The sequence below is a fragment of the Rhinolophus sinicus genome, linkage group LG13 (assembly GCF_036562045.2).
Source record: "Rhinolophus sinicus isolate RSC01 linkage group LG13, ASM3656204v1, whole genome shotgun sequence".
In the NCBI taxonomy this organism is placed as follows: domain Eukaryota; kingdom Metazoa; phylum Chordata; class Mammalia; order Chiroptera; family Rhinolophidae; genus Rhinolophus; species Rhinolophus sinicus.
The window spans coordinates 32,336,946-32,352,208 of record NC_133762.1 but is presented as its reverse complement, the minus strand read 5'-3'; the positions used below and the strand labels follow the sequence as shown (position 1 = coordinate 32,352,208).

At 45.9% G+C, this 15,263-nt stretch overlaps 1 long non-coding RNA gene across 1 annotated transcript in view; it reads right to left on the bottom strand.

Moving 5' to 3' along the window:
* The window catches only part of LOC109456678 (uncharacterized), a 127,204-nt gene that overhangs the window by 70,700 nt on the left and 41,241 nt on the right, over positions 1-15,263 (bottom strand). The window contains exon 4 of the long non-coding RNA XR_012491314.1: positions 3,638-3,738. This is a non-coding gene — a long non-coding RNA (uncharacterized LOC109456678). The remainder of the gene's footprint in view (positions 1-3,637; positions 3,739-15,263) is intronic.

Sequence of the window (15,263 nt, the reverse complement as noted above, 5' to 3'; positions counted from 1 at the left end):
TCAACTCCCCACTATCACGAACTCAATCTTTTGTTGACTGTTACCGAGGACAGGGAGCTCACATCAGGAGGCTGCCCATTCTGTGGTGTAAAGGACTCTCCTCTCACAGGGGACTAGAATCTTACACTTGTCATACACCCGGAAGGCAGTGGCTTTCCACCCATTGCAAACACCAACAAATAACGTGATTAATTAACTTAAAATACCCGCGCTTTGATGCAATTGTGTCCTTAAACCCAAACACAGGATTTCACCTCTCTCCCAAATGTATGCCTGTCACTATACAAGACATTTGGATTCTGAATTGTTCCAACTGCCTTTGTCCAATCACATGTTTGATCCACTCGCCTAAGAGTGCAGATTCTAGAGTCAGATTGCCCAAGTGAGAATACCATCTCCACCACTTACAAGCTGTAGGGCTTTGTTTGGTGGAGTGACTTAGTTTCTCTGATCCTCAGTTTTCTCATCTGCAAAGACGATACCTACCTTCTGAGGAACTATTTATTGTGAGAATTAAAGAAGAGCTATATATAGCTAAGCATGGTGTTTGGTCTATGTAAATGCTCAACAAATGTTATTTCTTATTGTTATCATGAATACCTTTATTTATGACATCAGAGATGGCATTCAAACATATTTCCTAGAATGCCATATTTAAAACAGATAAAAGCAGTATTGCTCCAGGGGCAGCATGGGTGGGTATCCCAGGGTCCCAGTGCCTCTGCCTGCCCCATTCCTACATCCCTTCCTGGTAGCCCCTGAGTGCCCCCATTGGTGCCTTAAGACTCTGCCCAGTCTACTTGGAAGACTATTAATCATATCATTAATAAAGTCTCCATTAGAAAAGGCCACTTGTAGAGACACATGGAATGTGTATTAGTTTGTATTGCTGCTGTAACAAACTTAGTGCTTAAACAGTTCTTAGGTAAAAACCTTCAAAAGGGATTTCACCAGGCTAAAATCAAGGTGTTCACAGGGCTACTTTTTTTCCGGAGACTCTAAAGGATAATCTGTTTCCTTGCTTTATCCAGTTTCTAGAGGCCACCCACATTCTTTCGCTCATGGGCTCCTTCCTCCATCTTCAAAACCAGCAATATTAAGGACCCTTGTGATTACATTGGTCCTACCCAGATAATCCAGAATATGCTCCCTAATTTAAGGACAGTTGATTAGAAGCCTTAATTCCACCTTCAACCTTAATTCCCCTTTGCCATGTAACTTAACATATTTACAGTCTCCAGGAATTAGGATGTGGTTATCTTTGGAGTACCATTATCCTGCCTGCCACAGCTTGTCACTGGAGACCTCCTTGGAGACCAGCCTGGATACATTACTCAATATTTGGGGACATACACATCCTATCCACCTGAGTACAATGTCTTGCAACCCATAATATTCCATCTTGTTCTTAATTTTAACTCGCAAATCTTTAACAAATGTCTGCTGCAATCAAGATACAATGTCTGTGGCACGACCCAGACGTACCAGATATAGCTGTCCTTTCAGGGTTATTAGTTGCAAGCAAAAGAAACCATCTCTGGGCTGATTTAGGCGTAGAAGGCATTTATTAAAAGGTTATTATGATGTTCACAGAGCCTCTGAAAGAATGGAGAACTGGTCATATATCAAGCAGCCAAGAATAGCTCACCATGTCATTTGGAAGAAGTGATCTGGGCAGAAATTATTGCTACTGGCCCTCCACTACCACTGGTACAGGACTGTCCCATGAGTATTACCATCACTGCCCCTGGAAACTCAATCAACAACGTTGATTCTCTGCCTGCCATCCTTGCTCCTTGACCTTGCTTAAACCCAACTTCAAGTCATGAGTGGCCACTTCTGCTTAGCCAAACTTAGAGCATCAGCCAATGCCTTTGCTGCAAGGGAAGCTGGGAAATTGAGCATGTGGCATCTTCAGTGTGATGGTGAAAGACAGGTTTCACCTCTCATCAAGATCCATACAGGAGAGAATTCCTCCAAATTCGTTCAAAAGGTAGGGATATAAAAAATAACAAATATCGACAGCATCGATCTAGGAAGCTTATTTTTCAAAAGAGAAATAATGATGTTTTGGAATTACTAATTGTTAGTGAGCCTACGATGGTGCCAAACTGATTTCTACTTCCTTTTCTAAGTGCACATACCTCTACACCATTTAAATAATCATTTATAGTTCATTGCAAAAGACTGGATTTAAGCCCATAATTTCTAGATCCCAGGTTTGGAAAATCAAGACAAGACATAGCCATCCCTAGACTTCTGGCATCTCTCTCTCTCTCTCCACAGTTCTTCAAATACAACGGACAGGGATTCCACAGACTTCTGCAAGTCCTATCAGGACCCTGGGCTACACTTCATGTGGTATTGGAGACGTGAGTTAATTAAGGGCAGTGAGGTGTGCCTTTTGCCTTTCTCCTATCTCGAGTTTCAATCTTTCCAGATTAAAGGCTTACGCCTTGGTGAATTGAGCAGCTCTCACAATTCTCTCTGATAACTGTCAACATTGTACCATCATCGCCATGTTGTGGACTCCCCTTCCTTCCCCACCATCTGTCTCCAAACAGCACAAGAAAAACCCTCATTTTTATTTTCAGGGGTTGTTTCAAAGCCTTAGCTCTTCTCGGGTTTAGCCTTTCAGACACAGTTCTTGCAAACATGGGTCATTTCCCCAGGTGTCTGGCTGTGTGCCCTTTCCTTAGTCTTTGTGTTTTTAAGACCCAAACTCATCAGAGATGACCCTGTGCAGTCACATTGCTTTCTACTTCGCCCATATCAGGATTATACGATGGAAGGAACATGGATGCTGGGTTCATTTCATAGTCATGGGGACTTGAACTCCACCTACATCTCTCACTAGAAGTGTGAGCTTCATCTCTAAAATTAGGGAACTAATACAGATTCGCTCTCATATTGCTGCACAGCGGGGCATCTCTGTGGCAGCACCTCATGGACATGATTTTACTGAATTTCTCTTGGGCGTTTTCCCTTTGCTAAACACAGAGTTTTTTCTGACTGACTCCTGCTATTGCATTGCTTAAAAACAGATAGACACCCATCAAATTTGGAGAGTTCTTTGAGATAGTCCAACATAAAATATAGGCTAGGTGGCATGCATCACGTCCCCTTTGGGGATCCCTGGGCATTTCAAAATATATATATAAAGTCATCCTCCTGAACAGAGCTATCTAGGATGTGTGGGGCTCTAAGCAAATTGTTTCTGTGGGGTCCTGACAAATAATCAATTTAATTTAAAAATTCATATTCAATGCATATTATAAAATTCATGGGCTCATGTGAGGCATAGTAATTTATCAATGAAGACTTAGAATAATGGGCAAAGAAGAGGTAATTATATCCTTGTTTATTGCCCCAAAATGCACATGATGATTTTTCTTAGGGTGTGGGCACCATCTCTTCCTGTTCATGTCCAGGAAACAGCTCTTTGTGTTTTTTATTGTCAAATGCACCATTTCTGCCTAATTTTTATATCTCCCACCATGAGGGAAAGAAGCAGGATTGCTGTATTTACTCCCACTGCCATGGCGTTTCAGAACATACTTGTTTGGAAACAGTACAGATCTCTGTGCCGATGCAGTTTCTTAATAGCATTTTTAATGCCAGTTACATCATTACTCACCATGCTGCCTCATCCATCGTGCCACCTGTGAACACCGGCTTCCAGTGACTCAAAGGTTGTCACTAAGCTTCACGGAGGGAGAGCAAAAATGCACGTCTTACCTAGAATGTGTAGGAAAAAGTGAGTGATGATTCATTTTCCAACTATGTCAGTTACCACTTGAAATTGTATAACCTACACATGGAACAAGACATCTTCCAGTCATATCTGCATTCCTGGAATATGACCTCTTTCCGTGTTGACCAGATAGTGGCCTTCCACTCACTGGTACCAGCAGGGAGCACAGATGAATAGCCATGGAAAAAGGAAGAAGACGGGGCCCATTCACATAAGGAATGCCCATCCCCTGTGCACATGGCTTAAGACCAACACAGGGGAGCACATCACACAGCTATCAGATGCAAGAGAGAGCATCAGTGAGAAGGGGTCATTGGCCATCTCAAGGTCCTCAGAGTAGAGAGGCATGGCCACCTCAGGAGGCTGTTCAGGCGATGAGGTAAGCACCCTGGGTGCTAGCAGTGAGGGTTGCACACAGGTAGGGGGAGAGTGATAAGATGTGAGGCTTGAGAGGTCAACAGAGATCAGAGGTCCGCAGAGCCAAGGAGGAAAGTACAGGGAGGATGGACAAACCAATCAGTAGGATCAAGACGTAGAAAGGCACAGAGCTTTGTAAGAAGTTACATCCAGGAAACATCAGATGGTCTCCTGTGACTGACTTCATATACAGGCTAGGACATTTGAGCTTTGCTTTGCAAGCCATGAAGATTTCATGTCCTATCTCAAGCAAGAGAGACACATGGCCAGATTGGGGTTTTCAGAAAATCGCTATGGTAGCAGAAGAAAAGTCATCCTGAAGGAAGAGGAGCCTGGAGAGTGAGAAACCAAATAGGAGGAGGTTATTTTAATTATCTAGTTGATCAGGAGAGTAAGAACTGAACTTGGGTAAGAATCCACTGGGTAGGAGAGGATAGGAGAGACTGTAGACATATTTCAGGAGCCAAACAGGCAGGATGTGATGATAGATGGAAGTGGCAATGAGGGCCAGGGAGGAGCCCAGGATGACTCCCAGGTTGCAGCCTTGGTGACTGGGTGGAGGATGCTGTCATTCCTGAAACAGGGAATAGAGGAGACAGAGCAAGTTGGGCAGGAAGGAGGGTTAATTCAGGCTGGGACTTGCGGAGTTAAAGGAGCTTCAGGATACAGAAAAGGAGGTTCCCAGCAGACAGGGACCACATCCTCAAAAGTCAGAAGTAAAGTCTGGCCTGGACAGGGTCTTAGTTGAGTTGGATCCCATAAAGAGTACGCCGATAAAGAGACGGGAATTCAGAAGAGAATCTAGGAAACATGGAAATGTAAGTCATTACTACAGAGTAAAAATCAAGAGTTACCATGTAGGACACCCAGGAATAAAAAGTCCATCTTCCAAGTATTGGAAGCCATACCCAGTTCTATGGCCGAGTTTTCATAATCAACTATCCACGTATCCCTTTTTCCTTTTCTAGTGACAAGTAAAAGCACAGCCCGCATCCCCACCACATTTATAAAATTCCAGTACACAATTTCTCTAGAGTCTAACATCTGTGCTGTCTTGGACCATCAAACACAAACACAGCCAGTGGGTTTGCCAAAGGTTAACTTTGAGAACATGTAAAATAAGCGGATGGACTGGTCACGAGGGTGCATCCAGTCACAATTATGAGCCCTGCAGGGGGTAAGTCCAGGAGCTTGAGCTTAGACACCCGCCCCCCCACACACACCCCAGATAAATAAGGGCGAAAGGCCCTTGGATTTCCTTTGGTCTTTCCCATTTTCAGTGGGAGAAACTGAGGCCAACAAATTGGAAACATTGACTCCAGGTCAGTAGCAAAACCAGTTGACCACATCAGTGTGACTAAATTTGCTGAAGTGGATTAAATGTCTTAATCGTAAAAACATTTCCAAAGGTTCTCTGCCAGTGCCACTGGGTGCCACTGGCCTAGTTAGGAAACGAATGAGTTTGCAGTTCCTCCAGCTCATTCAGAAGCTCCTGGGATGAGACACAGTCCTGGGAAGACATGGGCGGGAAGAGAAAAGGTGAAAGTTATCACCCTCCATGGGGCTCCCTAGACTGGGGCTGCTACCTATCTATCCCTCCCTCCCCAAGGCCACCAGGTTCTGCATTTTTCCTGGGCAGGGGCTTTGGGGTCATTTAATGATCATGAGAAGGGGACTAAAGGAGGGAATCCAAACCCGTTTTGCAAAGGTGCCCTTCCTTGAAACTAGCTTATGTAGATACTCCTTCCGGAAATGCCGGTCCTGGGTGGGCATTCTCACAGCTCCTTTGTTGCCATCCCTGCCTCTGGTCTGACCCTACCTCAGACCTTCCCACACACAGCTGCCAGAGGAATCTTTCTGAAAAACCCTTTTGCCAATGTCACTCTGCTCGGGAACTCCCAGGGCTCTCTCCCACCTGGCCTCAATCTGACCTTCGGCTCTCCCAGCCATCACATCTCCCAGTTTCCCCAGAGTTCTGCCACTCTGGGTGTTTACCAGTTTCCTAAACACAGGCGATATTTTTATGCCCCAGTGCCTTTGCTCACACTTCCTGGAATTCCATTTTCCTTGTCATCCATGAAAACAACTCCTATTTATTCTTATTACTTTGAATATTTTGCATCTAGACTTTAATTCCTCAAAACTTGCTCTCTCCAGCACATAGTTCAGGATTTGTCAACATGGTGGAATGAATGTCTATGAGCCAATCAGACCACTGGCCACACAGTCAGGAGGAAGAGGAAGGCTAAGAGTGTCTGTGAATAATGCAGAGTCTCTCCAGTTACTACTTAAGGACACCTGAGTTGGGCAACTTCTACCTGACATGATTTGGATGCGAACATGGGACAGTCACTCAGTTGACAAGTATTAATACTTGTTGATCACCTATGACTTGTGCCAGATATTGAGGATATAATGATAAATAAGAGATCCTAGGTTATTGGAGTTGGAAGTCTTATGGGAGAGGGGTTACTGACAAGCAGCCAGGACTTACAATACAGTGCACTCAGTACTATGATGGAGAAGCACAGGGGATCATAGAGACAGAGAAGAGACATGTGATTTGACTCATGGGGTCAGGGAAAACTGTCCATCTTGAGACATCTCATTAGACAATAAGGGAAGGAAATGGAAAATGGAAGTGTGTCTCGGGCCGAGTGAGCTAGGGAAATGCATGTGCAAGACCCAGAGGTAAGAGAGAGCATCGCTTATGAGGGGAACACGAGAGGAGCAGGACAAGTCCAAGTGTGGATCCAGCGTGCTTCGGCCTGTTTACACACGTTCCCAAGGAAAAGAGCATAAGTTGGGGGCAGAGCCTAGGGCTGGCCTTCACCTGATGCTCTATTCTGACTTTCATGAGAATAGGCTTAGAGATTCAGCTTCACCAAAGCTGCAGAGACGAGGTGGCCATTGAAGCCCCAAGCCCAGCACCTCAGAGCCTTCCCTGCCTTCATCACACAAGGAAGAGTGAGGTGAAAGTCCCAGCCCTGAGTAGAGACCCTTCCTACCCTACGTCTGATACAGGGCAGCTGGCAAGAAGGCTGCCATCTTGGACAGGGCTGAATTCTGGGGTGAGGTGAGAGTTGGGAAGGGAGACCCACACACCTGCTCAGTTCAGTCCGGGAAGCTATTTGTCACCACGTGGCTCAAAGAAGAAGACAACTGGCTGCATTTCAGTCACATTGTGCGACATGTAGAGTGGTATTGGTCTGGGCATATGCCCAGAGCCTTCTGGAAGAAATGACTCCTCTCAACAGCCAAGAGTCATCTCCTCAGGGATGTGCAACATGGGGATGCAGAACTGAGTAGAAGGTAAGGCTGCTTTAACAATATTTTATAGTTTACAAACATTTTGATGTTCACCAAGCACTTTCTGTGCTGCAGATTTCCACCAGGCACTTTTATAGCCATCATAAAGTTGACTCATCACAACAACCTTGCAGCAGAGGCCGTATATCCCCATTTTTCAGATGAGGAAACTGAGGCCCAGCTGTAAGAAGCTTACTCAAAATCCATTTCCTAAGTGACAGAAAGGAAATTTGAACGCTTGCCTCCTGCCTCCGCTCTCTCCCATCCTGGCATCAGCTCATGTAACCATCCTTAGAGCCCGGGGAAGGTTGGCAAAATTAAAAGTTTCGATTGAAGCAAGGAAGGCTTAGCTACGTGGCAGCAGGTACCGGAAACATGTGTTTGGGCCTAATAAATATGACCGGTCAGCACATTTTTGGAGGCCACTCCTCCCAATGAGCACCATCTCCCATAATCTCCTCCTGACCTTTTAATGAAAAATAAACGTCCCCTACCTCCGCCCTATTCGGCAGGCCAGATCAGGCAATTATTCAATGTTTGTGTGAGGGGGTTGGTTCGGAGACACCAGGTGGACCGTGAGCAATGATGACAGTGAGGAAACCCAGCTGGTCCTGCCAGGTCTTCCCAGGCCCCCGCTGGCCCCTCTCCCACTGCCCTTTCCACTCCCAGACCTGCTGCCTTTCTCAGAACGTCCCTGTGCTGCCCGGGTAAGGTAAACCCATGAGCACATCCCTCAGGCGTGGAATTAAGGATTTAACACGCTTCCCAACCAAACGCTAACACAAGTCCGTACCGCTGAGTGGTTAAGATCCTAGGAACTGGGGTGACACCGATCTTCACTGCACACTCACTCTGTGAGCTTGCACAAGCGCCCCTGTCTCTCTGAGCCTCCGTGTTGTCTTCTGTAAAATGGGATGGTGTTAATGAGGTGTCACAGGGTTAATGAGACAAGCCATGTAAAGAGAGGGTCCCAGGGCCAGGTACAGGAGGAGAGCTCAGAAGACCATAGTTATTCAACTGCTTTCACTTTACATTGAAGTGTGATAAACATATAGAAAAACACATATATCACAGTGCGTCGTTCACTGATTTTCACAAACTGAACACCTCTGTGGAACTAGTACCCAAATCAAGAACTAGAACATGCTCCGCATCCCAGAAGCCCTCACCCTCACCCCACCCCACACCTTTCTGGTCACTATTGCCCCCTGAGAATAACCCCTAACCCTGCTTCTAATGGCGGGAATTGGTTTTGCCTGTGTTAAACATGGCACTATTGGTTTTGTTACTGTTAGCCAGCGTGTGCCAGGAACTGGATAAGGCCTGCAGATCTATTATCTTAGTTAGTTTTCACTCAGCCCTCTGATGTAGATACACTCACATTCTCCCCGTGTTATAGACGACGAAATGGAGACAATCCTAAGGAATCTGCAAAAATGCTGGTAATTTAGCAACATCACAGCATACAAGGTCAAAATACAGAAATCAATTGCATCTCTGTATACTAGCAACAAACAATTGGCAACTGAGATTTAAAACATCATTTACAAAATACTTAGGGATAAATCTTAAGACCATGAAATACTTAGGGATAAATTTAACAAAACACATACAAGAACTATACAGTCAAAATTGCAAAGCATTGCTGAGAGTAAAGAAAGACGACTTCGCTAATTGGGAAGTTACACTGGGTTCATGGACTGGAAGACTTGGGATCGTGAAAATGTAAATTTACCCCTAGCTGATCTATAGTGTCAGTGTAAACTCAATCAAAATCTCAGCAGGGTCATTTTTTAAAGAAATTGACAAATTGATTCTAAAATTTAGAAAATGCAAAGGACCTAGAAGAGCCAAAATAATTTTGCAAAAGAACAGTGTGGAGGAGTTACCTGACCTGATTTCAACACTTACTATCAAGCTACTATGATTCAGACAGTACACTCTCGAAGTAAGGATAGACATGTAGGTCATCGAAACACAGTAGAGTCCAGATATATAGATAGGTAGATAGATAGATAGACAGACAGACAGACAGATAGACAGACAGATAGATAATAGATATAGATACAGATACATAGTTGGTTTTTGACAAATATATGTAGTTGGTTTTTGACAGATATATATAGTTGGTTTTTGACGGATATGCTCAGCTGATCCAACGAGAAAAGAATAGTCTTTTCCACAACTGGTGCTGGAATAATTGGACATGCCTATGTGAAAAGAATAAATAAATAAAAAGAGGAAGACTCTTGGCCCTTGCCTCAAACCACACATAAAATTAACTCAAAAATTGATCACACACCTAACTGCAAAAGTTCTATAAGAAACAGGGGGAAATCTTTGTAATATTGGGATAGGCGAATATTTCTTACATGAGACCTAAAGAAAATGACCGTTTTTTTAAAAATGATAAATTGGATTTCATCAAAGTTAAAAACGTCTGCTCTTTAAAAGACAGTACTAAGACAAAACACACATACGGTACATACTGGGGAAAAATATTCATATAGATATGTCTAAAAAAGGACTTGTATCCAGAATATTTAATGAACTTTTACAACTTGATAATAAGGAATCAGCACAAATTTTTCAACCAGGCAAAACACTTCACAAGAGAAGATGCACAAATGGCCCATGTGCACCGGAAAAAAATCAATAGTCATCAGGAAATACAAGTTAGACGCAAAATGAGATAACATGGCATGCCAATGAGAAAGTCTAAAATTCAAAAGTCTGACAATACCAAGTGTTGGCGAGGAAGTGGAGCAGCTGGAACTCTCACATACTGCTGGTGAGAACGTCAGTCACTTTGGAAGACAGTCTGGCAGTTTCTTAGAAAGTTACATATACACTTACCATATAATGCAGCAATGTCACTTATAGGTATTGCCCAAGAGAAAGGAAATTGGATGTCTATACAATCTACCTCCCTCCCCTTTCCCTCATTGTTCACTGTTTTCTTGGCTGTTGTCAGCTGCAGTTGCATCAGGCTGATGACAAGGGGGTCATGGGTGGTGAGTGCTGGGCCCCAGCTGGGCAGCATGAGGGGCCTGCTCAGTGGATTCCCACGTGTGAGGGCGGTACACACAGTTGCTGGAACCTCAGTGTGGGCCCTAGTGGTGAGGTTTCTGGCCCAGTCGATTAGAGATCTGGAAAACCTTCACTTAAATTGTCCTCAAATCAGCCCCAGATATGCCCTCTATGTGTCCACAGTCAACAGGATCTCCCCTGAGCTCTGCTTGGACTCTAAGTGGTGCTGGCTCCATAACAGGAGTCACCATACCATCCTACAAACATCACTGAATGGCTGCCATGGCTTTCCTCGCTCTCTGCTCCAGAAGAATATGAATACGTGCAATGTGTAGTGTGTGTTGTGGGGGGGGGATGGGGGGGAGAACAGAAAATGAGGTGAAGAACCATACAAAGCACAGATTGTGAAGGCCCACATTGGAGAGCTGAAGTGCTAGAGCAATGAGGAGCTGTAGAACGACACTGAGCAGATGACATCAGAACATGCTTTAGTGTAAAATGTACCAGCAACCAGAGTGAGGCTTGACCAGGGTGAGATGGGGGAGAGATGATGAGGTGGGCCTGGGACATCAGCAGAGATGATGGAGGGGACAAGATAGATTCCCATGCCAGAAGTTTGTCTTTTTCTTTTTCTTTTTTTTTTCTTTTTTTTTGGTGTGGCTATCCATCAACTTTTTAATAGACTTTTGCAATTTGGGGAAAATATGATATAATGAGTTCCTATCTCCAAGGTAGAATTCAGAACTCAAATAATTTCCAAACTGCCATGCCACTGTGCCACGAGCACAAGACCAGCTTTCATCAATTAGACGTTCCAGTTGGGAAGCAGTCCATGGGAGGACTGGCTCTGCTTGGAGCTCACCTGCAGGTTTGCTGATGTGGGAAACAACAACGGAATTCAACGTTCAGGGCAGCGTGGTTGCCAAGTCCAATTGCCAACCCAAAAGTAACACCGGTGCTGGTAACAGCAGTGGTTGGCACTAAAGTCAGGTTTCTGGTGTCTGGTATGCCATGGCAGCTTCAGCGATGGCAATGGCAGTTTCACCATTAATCCAGATGTGCAATGTGGTCTGGGAGGTTCTGAGAAGCTTGGCCTCCAGCCAGTGTCTCCATCATGCCATTTGTTCTGGGAGCTACTCAGTATATTTTCTTCCTAGGTATGCATTCTGTCATTTGCAACTGAGAGGCAGGGATGATGCAATTCTTAGACATTTATGGGTAATATGAAGGGGATTTAGTGACCTAGTGGCCCAACAGCTAGTATAGTGACTGACAGCAGATATTCAGTAAATATGTGAAATTCTTACTCATAGGAAGGGAGGGAGGGAGGGAGGGAGGGAGGGAGGGAGGGAGGGAGGGAGGGGAAGGAAGGGAGGAAGGGAAGAAAGGAGGGAGGCAGGGAGGGAGGGAGGGAGGGAGGGAGGGAGGGAGGAGGGAGGGAGGAGGAGGAGGGAGGAGGAGGAGGGAGGAGGAGGAGGGAAGGAAGGAGGAAGGGAAGAAAGGAGGGAGGCAGGGAGGGAGGGAGGGAGGGAGGGAGGGAGGGAGGGAGGGAGGGAGGGAGGGAGGGAGGGAGGATGGGATAAACAGTGAATGTATAATAAATACTACGAGAGCAAAGAGTGTAGGATGACCCACAAGTTTCTGACTTGGACAGGCTTGTGAGTGGTAGGGCCATCATTGAGACATGAAAGAAGATAGAACAATTTTATGGAGAAGATGGTGAGTCAAGTTTGGGAGTGCCGAGTGTGAGTTTTCTCTGGTACATCCAAGTACAGATTTTCAACAGATAGTTGGATATTTAGATCCAGAGTTCAAGAAGAAGCTGATGGCAGCAGATGACAACTTGACAGTGACCCAGACAGTGTGGGAAGTGAGCACAGGAAGTGGAAGAAATCCCTAGTAAGGGAGGAAACGACAAAGGATGGAATTCTGAAAAGTCCCAGCAGTTATAGATGCCTTGAGGAGAAGCTGTTCACAAAACAGACAGAGGAAAAGTGCCAGAAGTTCAAAGACGAGCTGAGCCTGTGGACTGAGATGAAAAGATGCAAAGAAGTAAGGTCGTGTGCCCAACTTTCCACAGGGGTGGCTATTACAATTGCCCAGCAAGAGATTCTGAGACTTTGAGTGAGGGTGAAGGGAGGAAACTTCAAAAAGAGTAGCCAGTTTGCACTACAGGAAACTGAGGCCCAGAGCTGTTACTTTCCTGACATCACATGCCTAGTGACCGGATCTAATCCTTGGCTAGCTAGCTGCCTTTAGGATCTGATGGTGATCATGGTGAACGATGATGACCACGATGATGGCAATGACAGTAATAATAACAATAATTGCTGCTATATTTACAAGCCACCTATTATGTGCCAAAACCAGTGTTTCGTGCATTGTCTCACTTAATCTTCATGACAATCCAAGGAGGTAGGGATTATCATAAACTCCTCTTTGACCATGGGGATAAAAGGGCTCAAATTACCACCATGAGCCGTGCAAGTCCTTCCACTGGGGCTTGGGGCTGGAAGTGGGGATGCAGGACGGATGGGCACAGGCTGCCCAGCATGGCAGAGCCTGCGTCCTCAGAGCGGGAAGCAGCCCCGGGGAACAGGCAGTCCAGCCCTGGCAAGAAAGACATTCTGCCCAGGCAAATTGCAGGAGCGTCTGGGTCACTGCTGTCTCCTCTGTGTGAGCTTGTAGCAGCTTGTGCAGACCTCTGGGATGACACGAGCAAGGACCAGCCCTCCTGTCCCAAGTGCTAGAGAGGAAGTGCCCTGTATGTTATGGGGCTCAGCTCTCCAGGCCTGGCCAGACCCAAGACCTTGAAATGGGCTGGGCCCATAGGTTGGGGTGGCAGCTAGAAAAGGATCCCCAAATGGCAGACCCTGGAGGAGATTTCAACACCACTATGGGGCTCTGTCCTCAAGCTTTCCTTAGTCATTCTTCCAGAACAAGGACCTGCTGGGCAGTATATTGCCTTTCCTTTCAGTCACATTTGAAACAACGTTTCAGTACTATTCTCAGCAAAGGTATTTGACTTGGTAAGGATCCCCAGTGCCTAGTGAGATGCCTGCCTGTTACATAGTAAAAACAAACATTTACTGAGCACTTACTATGTGATAGGCAAGGGGCCAGGAACCTTACATTCATTAGCTCCTTTACTGTTCACTGCAACCCTATGGAACTGGTTCTGTTTTTGTCTCCATTTTACAGATGAGGAAACTGAGGCTCAGAAAGTGTGGTGTGCGTGTGTGTGTGTGTGTGTGTGTAGAAAGGTAGCCTGATTTGATGGAGACATGTGAGAATCTTGGGTTTGTAGCTTAATTCTGCTGTATGAGGGCTGTGTGACCTTGATGAAGGAACTTCATAACTCTGAGCCTCAGTTTCTCATCATTTTACCCAAATATCCAGTTAGGGAAAAGAACGGCAAAACATGATTCCGAAATAAATATGAATGCAATACAAATACAAAGCATGCGTGAGTGCATGTAGAGACATGTGTGCCCATGTGTGTCTGAGAATGTGGCGGTTCCCCAGGCGAGTTTGTGACTGTGTATACACAGGCATTTGCACGTAAGCACACCGAGTCAGAACTCCTGTGTGTTCTCTCTGTCCCTGGTTCTACCCTGTGGATCCCGGCAAGGTATCCAGGGCTGGCTCATTATACCCATCTGCCTGCTGTACTTACAAACTTTTCTTCCTGCAAAGGTGACTGCTGCCTCCCAGCTGTTGAAGTCTAGACTATAGCATGAGTGGAAGCTAAAGGCTGCTCCCAGAGCAAAGCCACTATCCACAGGCATGCTCAGCCCCACAACACCCTGCCTACTTGCCTCCTCTTGGGCCAAACCTGCCCCTTGGGAGATTTCCCTTACACTGGGTAAGGAGCCAGATATGGCCCCGAGGAAAAGGGAGCCTCAGACAATGCAGAGCGGATGGGGGAAAGCGTACCTGTTCCAGGTCTCATTTTACTCGCTCAGTATCCTAAGTAAATGCACTCTCCCCAAAGGCAGGGTCCTGGGCTTGTCCACATAGAGTGGATACTTCATAAATATATGTTACGGGATATATACAACAACCCTCGAAGGTCACTTTTATAGGTCCCATTTTACAGATAAGAGAACTAAGTTTCCGAAAGCTTAAGTAACGTCCCCAGGGTCGCACGGCGTGTACACAGCAAAGGCAACATTCCCACCCCGTTCCATCCTACACCAAAGCCTGTGTTTATTCCACTGTTCTCACGAAGGTATCCATCTGTGGGCACCCGGTGAGGTCAAAGACGAGACAGCTGGGGCTTGCCAACCTGCCCTGACATGAAGCTTTCGCCGGGAAGGCTGAGCAAGAGGGTGCTGTCTCAGCCTGAGACTGTGGCCAGGGAGGGCGCCAACTCGGAGACAAGGTTAAGGGGACCTCTGAGAGGCACGGTCCTCCCTGTGCACTCCGTCTTCTCTTCTGACAGCATGCCGCATTGCTCAGGGTTGGCAGGGACCGGAAGACTATTCCAGGTGGGGAGGTCAGCACACACAAGGTGTGGCCAGAAGCGGGGCAGGGCGGGGCGGGGGAGGGCTGGAGATGAAGGTCTACTGAACAGCAGGTCAAAAGACTACAGAAGAGGCAGAGACCGGATCCTGAAAGTTCTAGGGAAGCCATGTGTTTGTTTCCCAAGCTGGGTGGCTTGAAACAACAGAAATGTATTCCCTCACCGTTCTAGAGGCTAGGAATCCAAATCAGTTTCACTGGGCTGATATCAAGGGGTTCCGCAGGGCTC